The sequence below is a fragment of the Ascaphus truei genome, chromosome 11 (assembly GCF_040206685.1).
Source record: "Ascaphus truei isolate aAscTru1 chromosome 11, aAscTru1.hap1, whole genome shotgun sequence".
In the NCBI taxonomy this organism is placed as follows: Eukaryota; Metazoa; Chordata; class Amphibia; order Anura; family Ascaphidae; genus Ascaphus; species Ascaphus truei.
This window is the reverse complement of record NC_134493.1, coordinates 22,869,354-22,890,338: the sequence shown is the minus strand read 5'-3', so window position 1 is coordinate 22,890,338 and position 20,985 is coordinate 22,869,354. Positions and strand designations below refer to the sequence as shown.

Here is a 20,985-nt window from a genome sequence, read left to right as displayed (position 1 = left end):
TAGCCTGGTATTACAAGGGGGCCTATGACTGATAGGGGGCCGGCTTAAAAGCCACTCCCCTGGGAAGGAGGATGGTTCTCCTCTAGAGGTTAGACTAAGTGTGTCTGGGAGTGAGTTCTGGGCTGCCCTCCCTGCTATGAGGACACAGCAGTAAGTGTCTCCTGGGTAGGAGTGGGCTGAGGCCTTGCCCTGTTAGGGGGTAAGATATGAGGAGGAGGGGTGCTCAAGGGCTCAAGCCTGGTGTACTGCCTTCAGGGAATGAAGCCTGTGATGACTGTACTGAACAAATAAAAGGCAGTTATATCATATCTATATGATGTCTGACGTTTGAGACCACAAGAAGAGTTGCCTATGAGGTTCACCCTGGCTGCATCAGGATCCTCCTAGGCTAGAGGCGCTGCGCTGACCGAAGAACCATCCATGATTGCCTGTTCTCATGCCTCCCTATACCACCGTGGAGATCTCAGGCCTTCTGTTCTACCTCGCAGGTATGCACCAGAGTACACTGGTAGCTACATGATCTGACTTGGGTTGGGGAAAAGGTGCTACATGTGTAACTTGGTTATCAAGGCTAATAGAATAGGCCCCTATACATTTTCAAATGGTTATGCAGCTCTTAAATGGTAGGACAGCACTGAGATACGTAGATTTACAGGGCAATTTAACACAGTAAGGCATATGAAGAAAATGTTGAGATAAACACCTCCCTTCCCACGTTCCAGCGCTTATTGAATAGCATATGCATACTTAAATTGATTTTAAAAAAAGCTCCTCTACATATAGATTAGCATAGTGAAAAAAACACTCTTACGCTCTTCTGCACTGCAAACTTGCCTTATTTTCACTGCCTCATCGCCATGATAATTTCAGTACTAAATAGAGTAAAACTGTCCTCACCTTTCAGGCGATACTTAGATTTAGACTACTGTATGCATTTCTAGCAGAGATCTCAGGCCTGTGAACACATTCAGAGCTCCCTTCAGGTTGCCGTGAGCATATAAATACTACATAAGAAATCACATGGTCACAATGACAGAAGATAACAGTAGGTTTATGAGAATCAGACAGTGCCACAAATCTTCCAACTCAAAGGGTTAATGGCGCCGCATTGGGAAGTAAGATACAAACTAGACATGCAAGGTTTTTTGGGGGGGGGGGAAACACATTCACAAGTTTACGTTAGCTACAAGGGTGAAGTGCTTCTTTTGTTCAAAGTAAATATGATTTCACTTTTTTAATTTGGTCCATTAGTCAAGATCAATCAATCTCTAAAGGATTGTCTTTGACATAACGCCATGCAAACTATATCATAAAAGGAAACCTAATGATACATTGTCAGCAAGTACTGTATTCATGTATTCCATAAGTCATCACAGCAATAACACACAGGCCTTTCAAAGTATTATCATTTGAACAGATATAAACGTTGTTAGTCATTAAAAAATAAATTCACAGTATATAAATAACGAACATTTGGGATTATATTTACTAAGCGGTGCTACTATGTAGGAAACCTGGTGCCAGAAAACACATTTAAGCACATTCAAGTGATTGGTCTCCCAGTAGTTTCTCCTCAAGAAGAAATAATGGGAACCTATTGTTTGAAACAAAATCACCTATTTGTGAAGCTGCCAATATTGATCTAGAAAGGTAAGGAAAAATTGTAAATGTATTAAACAATAAGGCAATAAAATAACTTACATGTAAGTGTAACGGTTTTTCTGGACTGGCCTGACCCACCCAATCTCACATTGGCCCCTGTGGTCTAACCGGTCCCCATTACAGTGTGATAGTGTCTGGTGGTGCACCTGTTGGCAACAGGACTCCTGAGTCTCCCGCATGATGGTGTGTGGGGAGGACCCGTCCAGACAGGCAGCTGAGGTAGTGTGCTGAGTCCTACCTAGTTCCAGTGCAGCGCCTCCACCTCATCAGGGTCCCTTCGGTCACTTGGGGATGATCCTGGCGAGGCACTCCTCTGTGGTGCTCCTCTCGGTACATTCACTCCACACATGTACACGAGAGGGTTTGTGATTAAGAGCATCTTTATTGGTTGAGGTGGGCTAGCTGCCCCTCGCAGTAGCTTCTCTAGCCACTCATCATTCAGTGCTTCCCTTTGAAAGGTGTAATTCTCCTTTAATAGGGATTCCCTATCCCAACCGGGATGTCCTTACTCTGTGCCAGGTCCCTGGACACAGACTTCCTTCTCAGCTACTATAACATAACTCTACTCAGAACCACGCAGGACACAGAACTAACTTTTTAGACACAGTGCTGTGCCTTATGTACACTCTGGAAGCTGACACACCTCTGACATCACTAACCATGGAGTCAGAGCCTGTGACCACTCCCATCCATACACAGGGCACCCCACCAGGGTGTGAGGGCAAACCTCCATAATTACTGCTGGCATGCCCACAACTTACCAGGCCTTACTGTCAGCAGGAGAGATGACTGTAGCCATTTTACATGACCGCTACATAAGTAAGAATAAATAATAATAATAACTCATTTATTCTTACTTACATGTATGTTATTTTATTGCCTTATTGTTTATTACATTTACAATTTTTCCTTACCTTGGTGCACTCCTGTGCTTCTTTTCTTGGTCATTCTGTTAGCCGGCGGGGTCTTCCACCAGAGTTCGTTTTTTGGAGTGAGGGGATACACTTCAAGCCATAGGAGCAGCAAGAGGAGGGAGAAGAATTCATTTCTGCAACACTAGGAAGCAAGAGCGCGGACTGAACTTTCTTTGACTGCCAATATTGATGTTACAAGTCATTTCAGGTCACTGGAGAGAGTGTTACTATGGAAAACATGGATCTGGTGGGACGTTTCCAGTCTGGGCAACTATTTCAATTTCTAAGGTTTGGAAAAAGGATTCCAAAGGGACTGCACTTTAAAAAGTTACTGTACTTTGATCAAGAGTTTATTAAAAAGCAGTTCAGAATCCTTGACGACTAATTCCTTTTAATGGATTTAATCATTGCGTATAAGATGAAAGAAAAGCTTAAAATTAAAGTGGAAATCAAAACACTACATGATAAATTACAGGATGTTTAGGGTATTTGACTCTAAGCTCTACTTCAATATCACTAATAAAAATCAATTATCCTTCAACATAAGATCAAATGTGACATGATTTATTATGAAAGGAACACCGTTTTAGCTTATTGTATGTGGAATTTACATAGGGGAGGGGATATTCCCACATAGATGGTCCAAATGTGTTGATATAGCAGATGGACTTCACAGGTGTAAGTACACCCATGACTTAGATAAACAGATGTAGTGTGCCATAGATGTAGTTAGAGAATTGCTAGATATATGCGGTGGCAGTAAGCTAAAGTGGGGTATGAGGGGTAATTAGTTCGCACCAGTAATGTTAAGTCTCTGTATATGCTGTTGCATATGTGTATATTAATACATATGTAGATGCGCCCAGGTATATGTATTGATCGTAGGAATGTATGATCCTTAAGGAGGCCGCCTCTAAGAGTCAAAACGACCAAGGGGAATTTTTTCCCCAACTGTATACCATGAGTCCCCCCCCCAAAAAGAATCCAAATGTACAAGATATTGTGCATGTGTAGGAATGTTAAGTCCTAGATGGCCGCCTCTAATAGTCAATACAGCCACAGCGGGTTTAATACTCAGACTGTATACCCAATGAAGGGGATGGTGGCCACCCTAGACTATAAAAACGGGGAATAAATGTATCCCTCATTAATTCCATTTGGTTGGAGGGTCTGAAAGGTGAATATGTATTGACATTCACGTTGTAAGAGACGCTTATCCCAATCGCCTTTGCGGGGGCCCCAGGGGAGGTGTTCTATCCCACAGAATGTTAGATATTTCGTGTCCCCATTGTGGAGGTCGTTCACGTGGCGTGCGACCGGGGTATCGACGTTATTTCTAATCGTCCCCAGATGCTCCAGGACTCTCACCTTGAGAGCCCTGTGGGTTTTCCCTACATAACGCATACCACACCTGCAGGAAATGAGGTATATAACTCCCATTGTGAGGCAGTTGATAAAACTGGCGATAGTATGTTCTGTGTTGTCTATCTTGCCCGGGATACTCTTTGTAACCCCCATAAATGGACATGCCCGGCAACGACCGCAGGGGTAAGATCCTACTGGTCTTCTTTCTCCTAGCCAGGTGCGGGGAGTTACAGTTCTGTAATGGCTATGCACTAGCCTATCTTTAAGATTCCTAGCCCTCCTACAGGTCATCGTCGGTCTATCCTGCAGTACGTGTCGGAGGTCGGGGTCATTCATAAGAATGTGCCAGTGTTGTCCGAAAATACCCCTCAGATCGTCCCACTGTGTGTTAAAATTACCAATAAATCGTATGATATTTGTTTCCTGTGTGTTGCTATTTTGTCTCTCCACGAGCAGGGGTGCACGTGGTGTGTCTCTAGCCCGTGTGTACGCCCTCCGAATGGCGTTCCTGGTGTAACCACGTTTAGTGAACCTTGACTTCATGTCTATTGCTTGTTTGTCAAACTCCTGGGCTGTAGTGCAGTTCCTACGTAGCCTCAGGAATTGTCCCGTGGGTATATTCCTTGTTATGTGTAGGGGGTGGTGGCTGTCCGCACGTAAGAGACTGTTGGTCGCCGTAGTCTTACGGAATATGGTTGTAGACAGCCTACCATCCGTTTGCTTAGAGATTGTCAAGTCCAAGAAATTAAGGGCACTCTTATTCACTTCCATGGTTAACTTCAAGTTATGATTATTATTATTGAGTATATCGATGAATTTACCCCCTGAATATTTTTAACCCATTAATTGGTAATTGTCTTTGCATAAGTGTTCAATAAAATGTTTTAAAGCAGATATATCTTTAGATGGTGCATGGGCTCCTCCCAGGGATTAAATTTTTCCTAACCATTTATTTGAAATATTGAGTGCAAATAGGTTCTTTTGGGCTACCCTCTCTGTACCCTCCCCCTCTCCTTCATATGTATCAAGTTATCCCGTATGCACCCTATTTTTTACACTGTATATTATTGGTGGAGAGCGGCAACATCTTAAGTTTCATATGTTTTTGTTTTCAGACACTTGTCTCAATTAAGTTTTTCAAAGGAGAATAGTCCAGAAATGCCTCAAATAAGTTAGAAGAGGGATCAAGAATTAGAAGACCATAGATACTAATGAAAAACCCAAGTAACAAGATGTAACTACAGTATTGTAATGAATCGTTTTGACTGGGCATCATCACAGCTTTCAGTCTTAAGCAAAGGTTTATCCTTTGCCTCTAGTACAATGGGGCCTGTATCTTGGGAAGCAGGGGGTCCCCGGACCTCAAACCAACGCGGTTCTGCTCCGGAGACAACCTGTTCATCTACACTAGGAATAAAATGTATATTAAAAAATATTTAGTAAGCACCAATACACCACCCACACCCTGTGCCCCCCATACTGTAAAACCATGATTTATTTTTTTAACATACAGGATTCATACCCCAGGCCGACAGGGGTCCCCTGTGAGCCCGACGGTGTCCGCAGGCCCAACAGTGCACCCCGGTGCCCACAGGTGTCTGGGGACCTCCGGGTGGTCCCCACTATGCGCCGTGGGCCTCCAGGTGGTACCTGTGGGCCCCAATGGGGGGCCACGGGTGGTCCCCTCGGGTGTCTGGGGAGCCCGTGTCATCTCACAGGTGTCTGGGGGCCCTCGGGTGGTTCCCACAGGGGTCTGGGGGCCGTTGGGTGATTCCCATGGGTGTCTGGGTCCCTCGGGTGGTCCCTGTGGAGCCCCCACTGCTGTGGGGCCCCCAGTTCTATCCCGCTGATGTCCCCCATGGGTCTGTACACTCCAGACGTGCACACGTGGCTGTGGGTGGCATTATATATCTATCCCCACCTCGGCCCTGCTGTCACGCCTTGTTTGTGGTGAGCACTCCGTTACAACCCTACACTATTGACTAAGGGATGACGTGGAATCCACGCAACACAAGTAAATTGCTCCAGGCCACAACTAGCCCACTAAGCCAATAACATGGGAAATGCCTAAAAAAAAAACTGGAGGCCAAGAAATGCTCATCAGTATCCTCACCCTACAACATGAACAATGTGATATCAGGACTGCCTAAAACTGAGGACACTGCTACAATATCCTCTCCTCCTTACTTCTCATTGTCTATACATCAAAATAAATGAAGGAAGTTGCAGTATGGACAGAAAAAGAGTGTGGAGGCAGACATGTACAGAATGTGTTGTGAATGCTGCTGAATAATTGTTTTAATGGGTGTAAATATTGTACCATGAGAGCTAATATGTCTAGGACAGGGAACAGTGCTCAGAGTAGCTTGTCTTTACCCCTCAATGACAAGATTATACTTTCACCTGTATTATATATCTGGTTTATTTGTCACGTATAGCATACCTGTCAGCACGTGACCTGTATATGGGACAAGGGTTAATACACACAGTTATCTAGCTGAGTCACTTTTCTCCATGCATGGATCCTCAACTGACTAATATCTCCCCTCAATCGGTGTCAATAGACTGTACCATCTGTCATGCACAGCACACTTGTGAGCATGTGACATATGCAACCAGAGTTAATAGAAAGAGCCAACTTGCTGCCCCACTTCTCCTTTGCAAGGTACTTCAAATGAGTTAATATTTACCCCTGCTCCATTACAATGTATACTGTATAATTATAATTGCTCACAAGTGATTTCTATTTGCTGTATGCTGTACAGTGCAGGATTGTCACTTTTAAACCACAACTTAATTTAATGTGTGGTTGAAACCTATTCACAGCTTCAAATTGCAAAGCCAGAATAACCATCCTCGCACTGGTAAGACCCAAAAGGTTGAAATAGCTGTCTATGAGAAGGTTCACTGACTATGCAATTCTTTAACCCAAGCTATGCAATACGGCAGGCATAAGCTTATAGGGGTCCATGTTAAAATATATTTGAAGCAAAAACTGACACTGTGTGATTATTTGCATGTCATATCCCAGAATCCCTAGTTGCAGTGGAAGTATTTAATGTTAGGAGATAATGGTGAAAAGCAAGGTTGCAGACCTGTTTGAGACATGTGAATGTGCTCACAAGTGAATTTGTATTTGATATCTGGCTAATTAAAACTAAAGTTACTTCACAGGAAAAACCTTCATAGTTACATAGTTACATAGTAGATGAGGTTGAATAGACATGCGTTTATCAAGTTCAACCTATGCTAAATTTAGACGACAGATACTTTATCCCATATCCGTACTTACAGTATATTGATCAAGAGGAAGGCAAACAAAAAACCCCAGAGATATATCATCCGATCTTATCTCATAAGGGGAAAAGTAAATTCCTTCCTGGGAGAGCATGGAGAGCATGGAGAGCATGGAGAGCATGGAGAGCATGGAGAGCATGGAGAGCATGGAGAGCATGGAGAGCATGGAGAGCATGGAGAGCATGGAGAGCATGGAGAGCATGGAGAGCCTTGCAGTGAAATGCAACCCTCCCCTTCCCCCTGATCTGCCAATTGATCCCTCCTTAAATAACATCAGACACCTGGTTCATTTAGGACCAAACCATGGTAGCCAACCACACAGGGGAAACATTCCCAAAACATACACAAATTAGAAAACATAATAAACTTGGCATCACACATACAATTTTCTACAGCAAAACAAAAGTAAATATCAACTGCATGTTATTACTCTTGCTAAGTAAGAAGTTACTACATTTCAGTATCACCTGCCTTACTTTAAACCCCATACAATTGTATAATCCACCATATATGGTATTGCAGGAAGGAAACACCCTTTCCTTTTCACAAATTCTGCCCAAGCAACATCACACAACAAACCACCTTAACAAATCCTGCTATAGTGCAGGTAAGGATTTGTCTATATTTATTATACCTGGCCATTAAGAATTAACCCCTCTTCATTCCTGCTAGAACTGCCTGCATATGTAAAATACATTAAGACTGTGCAGCAAATAAACCAAAGTTAGTAAAGTTTAGGGAAAAATAGAGAAAAGATAGCTGGGCCCAGCAAAAAGAAAACAGAAAAGACAGACACAAGTGGTGCACTGGTTGCAAGAAAACAAATATGCATTTTACTTTACAAGCAGCCCTGTCACACGTCCTGACTCCAATAATTGGCAATCAGATTACTCCCAGGTCAACATCCTTCCCATGTTTACTTATCTGGTATATCCCTGTATACCTTTCCTTTCTAAAAAGATATCCAACTTTTTTTTGAACAAATCTATTGGATCTGCGATCACAGTCTCCATGGATAATGAACTCCACATTTTAACTGCCCTTACTGTAAAGAACCTTTTCCTTTGTTGCTGGTGAAATTTCCTTTCCTACAACCATAGGGGATGACCCTGAATCCTTTGTACTGCCGTGGGGATAAATAATTATTTTGAAAGCGCCTTGTACTGTCCCTGAAAATATATCTGTATATAGTTATCATATCCCCTCTAAATGTACATAAATCTAATTTAGCTAGCCTCTCTTTATAAGACCGATTGTTAATCATCTTTATTAATTTGATGGCTCTTCTCTTCATATTCTCTAGTTCCATAATGTCTTTTTTAATGAGTGGTTCCCAAAATTGTACTCCATATTCAGTCTGGTCTTACTAATGCTTTATAAAAGGGCATCATTATGTTTACTTCCCATCCATCCATTGCTCGTTTAATGCAAGATAAGATCTTGTTTGCCTTTGCAGCTACTGGATGACTTTGGGCACTATTTCTAAGCCTGCTGTCTACAAACACTCCTAAATCCTTCTCCATCAAGGATTCCCCCAATTTATCCCCATTTAATTTGTAAGTCGCCTGTTTATTCTTGTTTCCCAAATGCATAACCTTACATTTATCTGTATTAAACCTGATCTGCCATTTACCTGCCCAAGTTTCCAGTCTCTCCAAGTCCTTCTGGAGAGAAATTACAGATTTGTAGAATGCCAGTGCATCAGAATAAACAAATCCCTTGAGTATATGAAAGTCTGCAATCGGACCACTCCAAATATACTGTGTGTATATAATATGATTACCCCAATAGGGTTAGGGGACAAGTACCTAATGCTATAAAGCACAATAATCAGTACAAGCATTGTCCCATACAGTGAGAGATCAGGGTATGGAAACCCACAGGTACAACTCACTGTTAGTTTCCAGGATCCATGGGAGCGGTCCACAGCAGTTGAATCAACGACGTGCAATCCACCAAGCCGAACAACAGGAACAGATGAAAAAAAAAGGCAGTGCACTGCCTGGAAGAAAAGGAGGAAGCTCACGGTAGCAAAATAAAAACTTTATTCCATTAGGGGATCAGACAAAGCCCCCCACAGCAACAGCAGGTGTCACACCTACGTGTTTCGGGCTGTGTGCCCTTTATCAAGGTGTACCATACTTCCAACATAAGCCGGTATATAAATACAAGCGCCGATCGCGTTAACGAGTGACGTCACGATCCCTCATCCAATCAGCTAACATCTCCTACGTGCACACATTCCAATAGGCTAGAAAATTGTGTCATTCTCAACAAGCTTTATTGAGACCAGCAGGTCCCTGTGTCTTAACAATTGTGTATAAGCTTTTAGGTAGGGACCCTCTGATTGGTTGGTAATCACATCAATGGGTATAACTTTATTGAGAAACTCACAAAACTTACAGTAAGTGTGAGGATTGTGACGTCAGTCATTCAGCTATTCACCCAGTGCAAAAGAAAAACCAAAAACTCTAAAACAGAAGAATCTAATGTTTTAAAAGGATACATCCCAAAGAAATGTAAAAACAATGTTTGCACAAATAAGATCAAAAAACACACATATCAAGAAAACAAATTCCTTTAGCATACCCCAAGATCCTGAAGACACATCAGTAACATTATAAAACATAATCTTTATTAATCATGGCATCAATAGCCTAATATATACTGATGTGAACCCTGGAACGTAGGGAGATGTAAAAGGCAGATTATTGTGCATAAGTTGGAAAATCACAATTACATTAATTGCATCAAATCCAATTCAAACATACATATGCATAAACCAAAATTTATAACTTGTAAAAAAATATATATATATGCAATAAATCACAGAAACATGACTACCTACATGAGAGCAGTGGTTTGAATGATAATTATATAAACAAATCTACATATATTCAGAAGACTATATTCAGAAAAATAAGATGTTCACACATGAGTTATCCAAAATACTAGATATAGAAAGTTATTATATGTAAATCTACAGAATCTAGAATATCTGAATTTTCTAGAGGGGTAAAAACAGCAAGGTACTGATTAGAGCAAGAGGAATCGGATCTACTGTAGAGAGAGCATCAATATCCCTTATTTTATTAAGTCCATTAGATATTTATATATAATAGGAGGGGGAGAGGAAGGGAGAGGGAAGAGAGAGAAAGGGAGGGGGGGAGGAAAAGGGAAATGGAAAAGGGTCTGGAACAGGACAGTGAAGGGAGAACTAGATGACAGGAAATGACCAAGATCCCAATCTGTATTGAGCCCGAAAGGGACCTGGGTCTTTAACATAAATATCCAATAAGCCTCCCTCTGTTCAAGCCTTCTGATCTGATTCCCACCCCTCACATGACAAGGGACAGACTCAATCCCACATACCTTAAGTAATCTACCATCCCCCCTGGGGCAGTGGGAGCAGTGTAATGGTACCGGATGATTGAGATCTCTATTTTTAATAAGTCTGACATGCTCCATAATGCGTGTCTTGAGATTTCTCGTTGTCCGGCCCACATACTGCTTCCCATAGCCACAGGAGAGGAGGTAGATCACAAAAGTAGTTTTACAATTTATAAAACTTCGTATATCAAATGTAGCCTTAGTTACTGTGCTCTCAAAGGTTTTTGTTGGGGATAATAAACCACAAATTTTACATGAACCACATCTGTATGAGCACTTAGTAAATAATCTATGTCTATCCATATCAGATGAAAATAAGCTAGGTTACAAAGAATTTGATATGGTCTTAGCCTTTCTGAACACTATTTTGGGTTTTTGGGGTAAGTCTTGTCCCAGAACTGGGTCGAGACGTAAAATACCCCAATGTTTTTTTCAAAATAAGTCTAACCTCTTGAGCCTGTTTACTAAATTGGGTGATGAATAGTGGGCTCTCTTGTTTAGAGGCCTTTTTAGGTTTCCTTTTTAACAATTGACTCCTTTCCATATTTTCCACTTCTCCCCGAGCCTGATTTAGGTAAAGGGGTCCATAACCCCTAGCAAGAAACCTATTATATAGATCATCTGATTGTCTATGGACGTCCTCATCTTTGGAGCAGTTTCTTTTAATTCTCATAAACTGCCCCTTCGGTATCCGTTTAACAAGGGCCCTGGGGTGGCAGCTATCGGCTCTAAGATAAGTATTGCGTGAATTATTTTTTCGAAAGATATCCGTGTGTATATTTAAAGAAAGATCCACATACTGTAAAGTAATACATCTAAATATTTAAGGTGATGGTGATAAAAAGTGAATGTAAATTTAAGGCCATAATTGTAATTGTTAAGTAAATCTATAAACAATAACATTGTAGTAGTGTCACCTCCCAAATAAAGATGAGATCGTCGATAAATCGACGATAAAAAATAATGTGATCCCTAAATGGGTTCCTATCTCCAAACACGTGGAACGACTCCCACAATCCCATGAATAAATTCGCATAGGATGGGGCAAAGCTGGTACCCATGGCCGTTCCACGTGTCTGGAGATAGTGAACACCATCAAACAAAAAATAATTGTGCGTTAACAAAAAGTGAATAGAATCCAAAATAAAACTCCCTCGTGCAGGTGATAAATCTGAACAATCCAAAAAATAGCTAGATGCCGCCAACCCCAGGTCATGCTCTATGATTGTATATAATGATGTGACGTCCATAGACAACCAGACAAAATTCGGTCTCCAAGGGACAACTTTAAGTTGGTTAATCAAATCAGCACTATCCAAGACATTAGAAGGCAGAGCTAACGCCAGGGGTTGGAGATAGTGGTCCACATACTGTGACAGATCATCTCCCAAAGATCCAATACTAGAGACAATAGGTCTCCCTGGTGGGGAGACCATTGTCTTATGGATCATTGGGAGATGGCGGAAATAGAGATCTCAATCATCCGGTACCATTACACTGCACCCACTGCCCCAGGGGGGGTGGTAGATTACTTAAGGTATGTGGGATTAAGTCTTTCCCTTGTCATGTGAGGGGTGGGAATCGGATCAGGAGGCTTGATCAGAGGGAGGCTTATTGGATATTTATGTTAAAGATCCAGGTCCCTTTCGGGCTCAATACAGATTGGGACCTTGGTCATTTCCTCTGATCTAGTTCTCCCTTCACTGTCCTGTTCCAGACCCTTTTCCATTTCCCTTTTCCTCCCCCCCCCCCCCCGCAACCTCCCTTTCTCTCTCTTCCCTCTCCCTTCCCCTCCTATTATATATAAATATCTTATAGACTTAATAAAATAAGGGATATTGATGCTCTCCCTAGATCCGATTCCTCTTGCTTTAATCAGTACCTTGCTGTTTTTACCTCTTTAGAAAATTCAGATATTCTAGATACTATAGATTTACATATAATAACTTTCGATGTCTAGTATTTTGGATAACTCATGTGTGAACATCTTATTTTTCTGAATATATTCTTCTGAATATATGTAGATTTGTTTATATAATTATCATTCAAACTGCTGCTCTCATGTAGGTAGTCATGTTTCTGTGATTTATTGCATATATATATATATATATTTTTTTTACAAGTTATAAATTTTGGTTTATTCATATGTATGTTTGAATTGGATTTGATGCAATTAATGTAATTGTGATTTTCCAACTCATGCACAATAATCTGCCTTTTACATCTCCCTAAGTTCCAGGGTTCACATCAGTATATATTAGGCTATTGATGCCATGATTAATAAAGATGCTGTTTTATAATGTTACTGATGTGTCTTCAGGATCTTGGGGTATGCTAAAGGAATTTGTTTTCTTGATATGTGTGTTTTTTGATCTTATTTGTGCAAACATTGTTTTTACATTTCTTTGGGATGTATCCTTTTAAAACATTAGATTCTTCTGTTTTAGAGTTTTTGGTTTTTCTTTTGCACTGGGTGAATAGCTGAATGACTGACGTCACAATCCTCACACTTACTGTAAGTTTTGTGAGTTTCTCAATAAAGTTATACCCATTGATGTGATTAACAACCAATCAGAGGGTCCCAACCTAAAAGCTTATACACAATTGTTAAGACACAGGGACCTGCTGGTCTCAATAAAGCTTGTTGAGAATGACACAATTTTCTAGCCTATTGGAATGTGTGCACGTAGGAGATGTTAGCTGATTGGATGAGGGATTGTGACGTCACTCGTTAACGCGATCGGTGCTTGTATTTATATACCGGCTTATGTTGGAAGTATGGTACACCTTGATAAAAGGCACACGGCCCGAAACGCGTAGGTGTGACACCTGCTGTTGCTGTGGGGGTCTTTGTCTGATCCCCTAATGGAATAAAGTGTTTATTTTGCTACCGTGAGCCTCCTCCTGTTCTTCCAGGCAGTGCACTGCCTTTTTTTTCCATCTGTTCCTGGAGAAAAATTACATCCTGCTCTGATTCTAAAGACTAATCTTTCTTTCACCCACAATTTAAACCTCAACATGACAGACAGAGGTCTCGATCATGTCTCCCTTCCCCAATGATGTAGGGCTACTTTCTTATTACATATTTAACTGATTAGAAGATTAGGAATTTGCTTATGAACAAGGGTGTTCATCTTATTTGGAGACAAATTGGGCTATCCATTTAAATAAAGACAGTCGGTTTTAAAACAAAACCTTCTTTTTTACAGAGAGTAATGTTTGGTGTATTTAAACTCAATTCAGTTGTTTTTCATTGTCTGATTGTACAGCAAATTAAAATCAATGAATGAAATGGAAGGTATACAAACTATAAATCTAAAAGAATAGAGACCTGCAACTGCAAGGTAGTCATTTGTTCTTGGCAGTTATCTTAAAATCAGGTGGGTTCCAGCAGACAATGGTCATCAATACGGTACATTGTTGATATATATTATTACACATGAATGGCAAAATAATGAGCTTTGAGACAACTTCAACAGCGCAATTAGTACAATGTATTCAAATTGTACCCACCAGGAATTCATTCACTTGCTTCTTTCTAAACTTTCACTGTACAATTACATTTAATCTTTCAAAATATCCACTTGCTCTTGTGATAAGTTTCTGCCATAAATTCACATTACAGCTTCTAGGTAAAAGATTGGAAGCTATGATATATTAGTGATATATTCGCTAACTTCTCTCAGTACTTTCACTACCTCATACTTTTTGCAAACTGTTATGAGCATACTTGTATGTGCAAAAAAAAAGTATTAGTACTGTATGTCATTTTCTAATCTATAGCGGCAGACTGTATTATTATCACCCATTTACACCTATAGAGTGACCAATATCAAGTATTTAAACCACAGGAATCCAGTGTCTCAAATATAAAGACAATCTCACATACACAGAAATATTTCAATAACATATGAGCTCATATTTACTAAACCGTGTTATCCTACAAAATACCTTCCAGCCCTTTCACGGGAACAGGTTAAATGGTGTCCATTGCGGGAATATGTCTTATGGCGTAGCACCACTTAGATAATATGGGCCATACTGCAGTCATTTACATAATCCTACTCACCTTCAAGTAGATAATTCTGTATTTTGGGGCAAAGACTTCCCTCATGCCAGAAACGTTTCATTGTGTTTTTGCTAAATGTTACAGATCTATTTTGGTGAAGAGGTTATACCCAAAAATGCATAACACATGATCATCCTTTTTTTTTCTAATCCCTTGAAAAGAAAAAAAGGAACAATCTCTCAACTCGGGATTTGATTTGATGTAAGAACTATTGGGTCAATGTATCAAGGTAAATGTGATGCAACTATCAGTTAAAGAAAATTGCACTATATGTAGCAAAGAAAAAATTCCCATTAACTAGGATATTTTTCTTTGATAAATCTGGAGCAATGTTTTCGCCCCAGAATTGCACAACTTATGTCTCATAGACCCCCAGCATATTTAAGAGAGCATACCACTATTCAGCATGGGGGAACTTTGTATTGCTTGCTCATTACAAAGCATATTGTAATGTTTTGCTAGCAGCAGCATACCCATTTCCCCAATAGCAGCACCGTTTCATGAACCTGGTTCTTTTTTATTTTTATTTTTTATCCACCATTTTAGCTAACAAATCAACATGTGCTGTGCCTTTAAATACCATCTTACCTATTACAAACCAGTTCACTCTCCTTAAGGCTTAGAGAGTGAAATCAATCATGCTGCTTTTTTGATGGGCTAATTCTGCACGCTCAGCACTGAGCCTTAACAGCTTAGTGGAGCCCAGCTTGGCGACATCAGTCACTGCTCTAAGATTTAGCATAGCATGGCACATACATTGTAAGCTATCTTGGTGCCAGGGACTGTGTGCCTTTTTGGAATGCTACACTCATTTTGCCTGCGCAATTTGTCTGGGTTCTTATGGAAGGTTTCTAATCTTATATTGCCTGTGCTTCAGACATCACAACCCTATCCAAAGCAATAAACTACATTGTCACAGTGAAAATGGACCATGAAGTCATTAGATCCAGGTTGGCTCGTGACACCAAGGAGATGAAAAAGCTGCAAATAAAATACTGAAGAGAAACCTGGCAGCGTACATTTGGGACTCTCTCTAGTCACAGCTTGGAACAGTCAGATATGTTTTCACCATTTAATATGCAATATGTGCAGCAGCAAGAAAGTAAGTATGAGCTATGTCAGTATAGCTGATTAAAATTAGTGGGGAAAGGGTGGTGGGAAAAAAAATCTAATAATAATCTGAACATTTTGTGAAAATAATTTACTCATCCAGATGCAGAAATGTCTTCAGTGTTATATATTAATATATTAATGAAAGCGCACTAAACATAAATCAAACCAGACCATGTAAAGTATTATAAAACATGCAGAGTGACATTGTTTGTTAGTCACCCGAGCATCTACTAATTCCAGAGAGGGCATGAGATGTAATTACAAAAAATAACTCGGACACATTATTATAGCATTTAAGACATGAACTATCTGTCCATACGCTCATGTTTTGTCAAATGATGCGAGTGTAAACCACAGGGGCAAAGAAAAAAAAATTAAAGAAAAAAAAAACAATGTTTAATATATCTTACTACAATTTCAAATGACAATACACAAACATAAGAACAGGAAACAGAGTATTATTTAATAAAAGAAGGAATTAAGACATGTTACCCTCCCTGCCCGGCTCCTACGGCGTCTAATCTGTGTCTTTATAGTGGCTACTCAAAAGGCATTACCTTATTCAGGGTGCTGGATTTGTGTGGCTGTGCGATGAGGTAGCATAGATGGAAATGATGGGCGCCAGGAACTTTTGTAGTACAATCAACACCTGTTACTAGGGCTCTTTTCATTCATACACAGTACCATAGATGTTGTCCGTAATACTGTAGGTGCATCCCGAGACACCCTCACTTAACGCACTGGGGAGGTGTGGACACTTGACTGGATTATCCTTAATTGACCTGTCCCAGTTGCATAACTTCCGTTATGCTCTGTCACTATGAGCCTCTTCTAGGGCGTTGGCCCGCGCACTATAGATGAGAAATCTACACCTCATGCCTGTCTCTGAACTGCCACTTATATACTGACTAGGATTGAGGCATGTGGGGTCTGTCTCTAGAGCTGACCCTATGGCACCCGGGCCTCCTAATGGGGACCTCTGTTGTATGCCTGTCTCCTCTTTTGTGAACCGCTGGATTCACCTTGGCCATATCTCGGGACCCAATCTGAAGGGGCAATATCCCTATCTAGAACATATTAAACAGGGACAGGTCTGTCCTATACACTCAGGAACATACTTCTTAACTATATACAGAGGCTCCTCTACGCTTACTCTCCAGGAACCTCCCCCCTCAAACCCCTATATATCCCCTCTGATGTTCTTATCACTCTCTATCTGGGTCTGCACCATTAACCCCTAAAAGGTCATGGTAATCCCATAGGGCGTTAGACAGAAGGACAAAGAATTCTGTGGGAACATTCTAATTGATGAGTGAGTGAGTACAACACTGCATATATAATTAATTCTTTATGAAAATCAGCAATCAAGAGTCTGTTAGTAGAAATGGCTGAACTTTTCACCAACTTTCTAATTTTTTATGAAATTTTTGCAAATTCGACTTTTCGCGAATTCATCTGAATTTGAAAGAAGTCACCACTATATTTAAAAAAAAAAAAAAATATATATATATACATACAGCTCAACCCCATTATAACGCGATCCGTTACAACGCGAATCCGCTTATAACGCGATGCAAGCGTGGCTCCCAATTTTTGTATTTATGAATACTTTACAACACGATTATTGGTATCTTAAATACTTTATTGTACAATGCATACAATTGTACATTATTTCTAACGCGATCCACTTATAGCGCGATGTGATTCTTTGGACACCAAGCACAGCGTTACAAGGGGATTGATATATACATATATATATATATATATATATATATATATATATATAAATATATATATATATATATATATATTAATATATATAATTATGCGAAAATGTGAAAAAAAACTTTAAACAAAAAAAGCCTTGCAGTTAAAAAAAACGGTGAAATCGAGACAGGCAGAATTGCATGCTTGGCACATATTTGTTTTTTTTTAATAACAAAAGGTTTGAACAACCGTTTGCAAAGAAATTGTAAAATTGGTCCGAGTTCAAGGGCCAAACTTTGACACATTCACCCATCACTATATCTTGTAGTTATTTGTGGTAACGGGTAAATATAGTTTTGTGGGAAACCAAGAGTGTCTCGTTATACTACTTGTATTGTACTTGTTTTCCCATGTTTTTAAATGTATGGCTATATAAGCTGCTAAGCAGATGAAATATCCGCAGTGTTACAAGCTGTGTAATACAGTACATTAAAGCTTTAGGGAGTCTATGTAAAAATGGATAAAAGTAACACAGCCGCGGAGTCATCAAACCCCGATCTAACATAGCACTGTTTTCTTGGATTTAACATCTGTGTTAAACTCATGGAATCTTTTGTAAATTAGTATTGTTGACCTGAGGAAGAGAGGAGAACTCTCAAAAGCTTGTACTACTGTATGATATGTTAGTCCAAGTAAAAAAGGTATCACCTAATACTGAATGGCTCATTTATTTTGCACTATTGCAACTGGACTAACATGGCTATGTTTATTTAATAATTGCCAGGAAAGATATTACAGTGTAACAATACCAAAGACACTGACTGGCACTGAGTTTGAAGCAGGGGAACCTCCTCGTGACTTTGGGAAAGTTAATATATCTCCCTGTGCTAGTAAAATTAGCAGCGCAATACAAGAACAAATAATTATTATTACTATGATAGTAGCTTGTGTTTGTAAATAGCATATACAACGTCGCCTAACCTTTAAAGAAATAAGGTGAAAACCCAGCTCACCTTGGAGATCTTTATACACTAAGATCCACATCCACAGAGGCCTGTTAATTTAGTGCTTACAACAAGCTATTATTATCAAAATCCTTAACAGATGTTATTTTCCCTGAGGTTAAAGCATTTACTCAAAGCTAATTAAATGCAAAAACAACAGCAGTTGTATATCTCATTACCGTAAGCTTATCATATTAAGTTAGCATTACATTGCGTTAACTTGTAAATACGATGACTTGCATTGAGTATGTCTATCCTAATGGTGGCATTACTCGTTTACAGACTCAGAAATATGGGGTTTGAGAGAGGGAGTGAGAGAGAGAATCCTATTTTACTAGGGTCCTAAGTGACTGATATCTCTAAAAACACACATTTATACGAGACGGAGAGATACCTGTGCACAAAACCAAAGACACCTGAGAAACTTGGGAAATATGCTAATATAGATCATTTTAATATACTTTGCATATCCGAATTAGCATATTTTCCAGGTATCGCAAGTGAGCCCAGTTTTGCGCACAGGTTTCTCTCCACATATTGTATACAGTATTTTTCGGGGAGGTATATAAGTCACTTGGTAAACGTTCTTTCTTCTCCCTTGTCTACTTTCCCCCAAACCCTCTCAAAACCCATATTTCAGGGTCCAATTGTGAGCAATGCCATCTTTAGGTATGACCTAACTAATGCCAGGTTAGATTCCTGCTAAACTAGAACTGAGCTCAGTGGGTAGGTGTTGTTAGGCCGTTACACTTACTTACACAAGTGTAGCAGCTCCCAAGAAAGACTGACGTGGAGGGAGACCTTTGTGGTTTGGGTCAAAGGGAAGTACCACATGTACCTCTTTGAGGGATTTTGTTTACCCTTTGTCCCATTCACCTCCCTCCCCTATGTGCCGGTTAGGCTTACATGTATTTGTATATAATTTTTCCTATATATGTGTATTCATGCCATATCTGTCTATGTATAGATATTCTTAAATTGTTTAATTTTCAATACAATTCATTTTTTTTATACAACTCAGTATTGAAATAACATTTCCTACTTTTATTGAGTGCTGGAACACCTTCCATTTTCCTGTATTAGTACTGGGAATGCTCAGGGTCCATCCCTTTGTTCTCTTGCACCTTACATACTTTATTTTTCATTTTCTCTTTACATCTAGAGTGCTGCCTATAACGCCATACTTTTTTTTTAGTTTGTAACAGATGTTCAAACAGGTGTGCAGTGGAGAGCAGAGGCAACAACTGTTACCTGTACTCTCGTTGTGCTGTACCTGTGAGGCTTGCTTACAGGATTGCTTAGTGTCCGCCGATGGTAGTGGGGAAGACAGGCTTTCAGGAAATAGAGCTCTGATCTCATACATGGGTGCAGCACCTCCATTCCCTGCACCTCCCACCCCCCAAAAAAAAACATTTTGCACTCCCCCTGATAAACTGCAGTCACTGGCAGGAGTATAAATGCAGCAACTGGACTCTATTCTTCATAGTACAACAGTACATTATAGCATACAACAGGTACACTCTTCTTAGTGTCCCTGGACAACTCCAAGGCTAGAGGCCCCAAAGGTCTATCTTTTTATCCCCTACTCCCTGGTGGAGTAAGGGGTAGTATCCCAATCCCTTGCGGGAGGGGAAGGAAGGTGGCCAGAGCCCTGGCTCCACACTTCCAACACCTGCCTACATTTGGATTTTCAGTCCCTTTTGTACCCAGGGGGAGGGTCCTATGTCTGAGCCCCTGATAGGGCAGGTCCCATGCCTCAGGCCCACCCCCGCCCCCCACCCCTGCCACTCAAGAGAATTGTTTACTGCAGTGGAACCAGATTAACCCTAACACTGCCTGCACTGGTATTAGGGCTTATGTGTTAGGTAGGGCAGATTAGTAGCCAAGGGGATACATGGCTACAAGTGATAAGACTCTATGCTAGTCTGGTGTCAGCGGGCAATGTGATGCAGACTTATAACTATAGTGTCAGGCTAACAGGCAATAAAGAACACGATATGTAAGTAATATTGGTGTATTTAGTCAGCAGCTACAAAGTAACATTGGATAGTGCTACAACGATCACATTAGACTCCCAGAAATGCAGCCAGGACCTTGATACAAAGACACGCCCCCCCTGCTATCAGCATGGACAAGGAGTGATATTTTGCTTATACAATGAGGTCACAGAAGCCACACAAGCCCCACACAACGGAGCCAGGTGTGTATTTACACCCTGCTGGCCGGTACACGCGTTGTGTGGCTAGAACACGGAAGTGAATCATGTGACCACGTGGTCACGGAGTGAAAATACAAGCTGCCGATACACAGTATTGCTAATGCCTGAATGCTAGACTGATTGGTATAAGCTACAGTAGGTGGTCCCTACAGTGCAGATTAGAGTACTCAAATTAAAAATTGAAATGTCCCGACGTACGTTTCACTCCTGTGAAGGAGCTTCATCTGGGGTAGTAAGTGCAGGTCC

The 20,985-nt window shown here is 40.5% G+C and overlaps 2 protein-coding genes and 1 long non-coding RNA gene across 6 annotated transcripts in view; 2 read left to right on the top strand and 1 right to left on the bottom strand.

The window, feature by feature from the left end:
- The window catches only part of GRIN2A (glutamate ionotropic receptor NMDA type subunit 2A), a 1,360,048-nt gene that overhangs the window by 620,571 nt on the left and 718,492 nt on the right, over positions 1–20,985 (top strand). The gene's annotated exons all lie outside the window — the stretch shown is intronic.
- LOC142463075 (glutamate receptor ionotropic, NMDA 2A-like) overlaps positions 1–20,985 on the bottom strand; it is a 412,218-nt gene that overhangs the window by 78,386 nt on the left and 312,847 nt on the right. The gene's annotated exons all lie outside the window — the stretch shown is intronic.
- The window catches only part of LOC142463076 (uncharacterized), a 53,002-nt gene continuing 47,434 nt past the window's right edge, over positions 15,418–20,985 (top strand). Inside the window, exon 1 of the long non-coding RNA XR_012787361.1 lies at positions 15,418–15,799. This is a non-coding gene — a long non-coding RNA (uncharacterized LOC142463076). The remainder of the gene's footprint in view (positions 15,800–20,985) is intronic.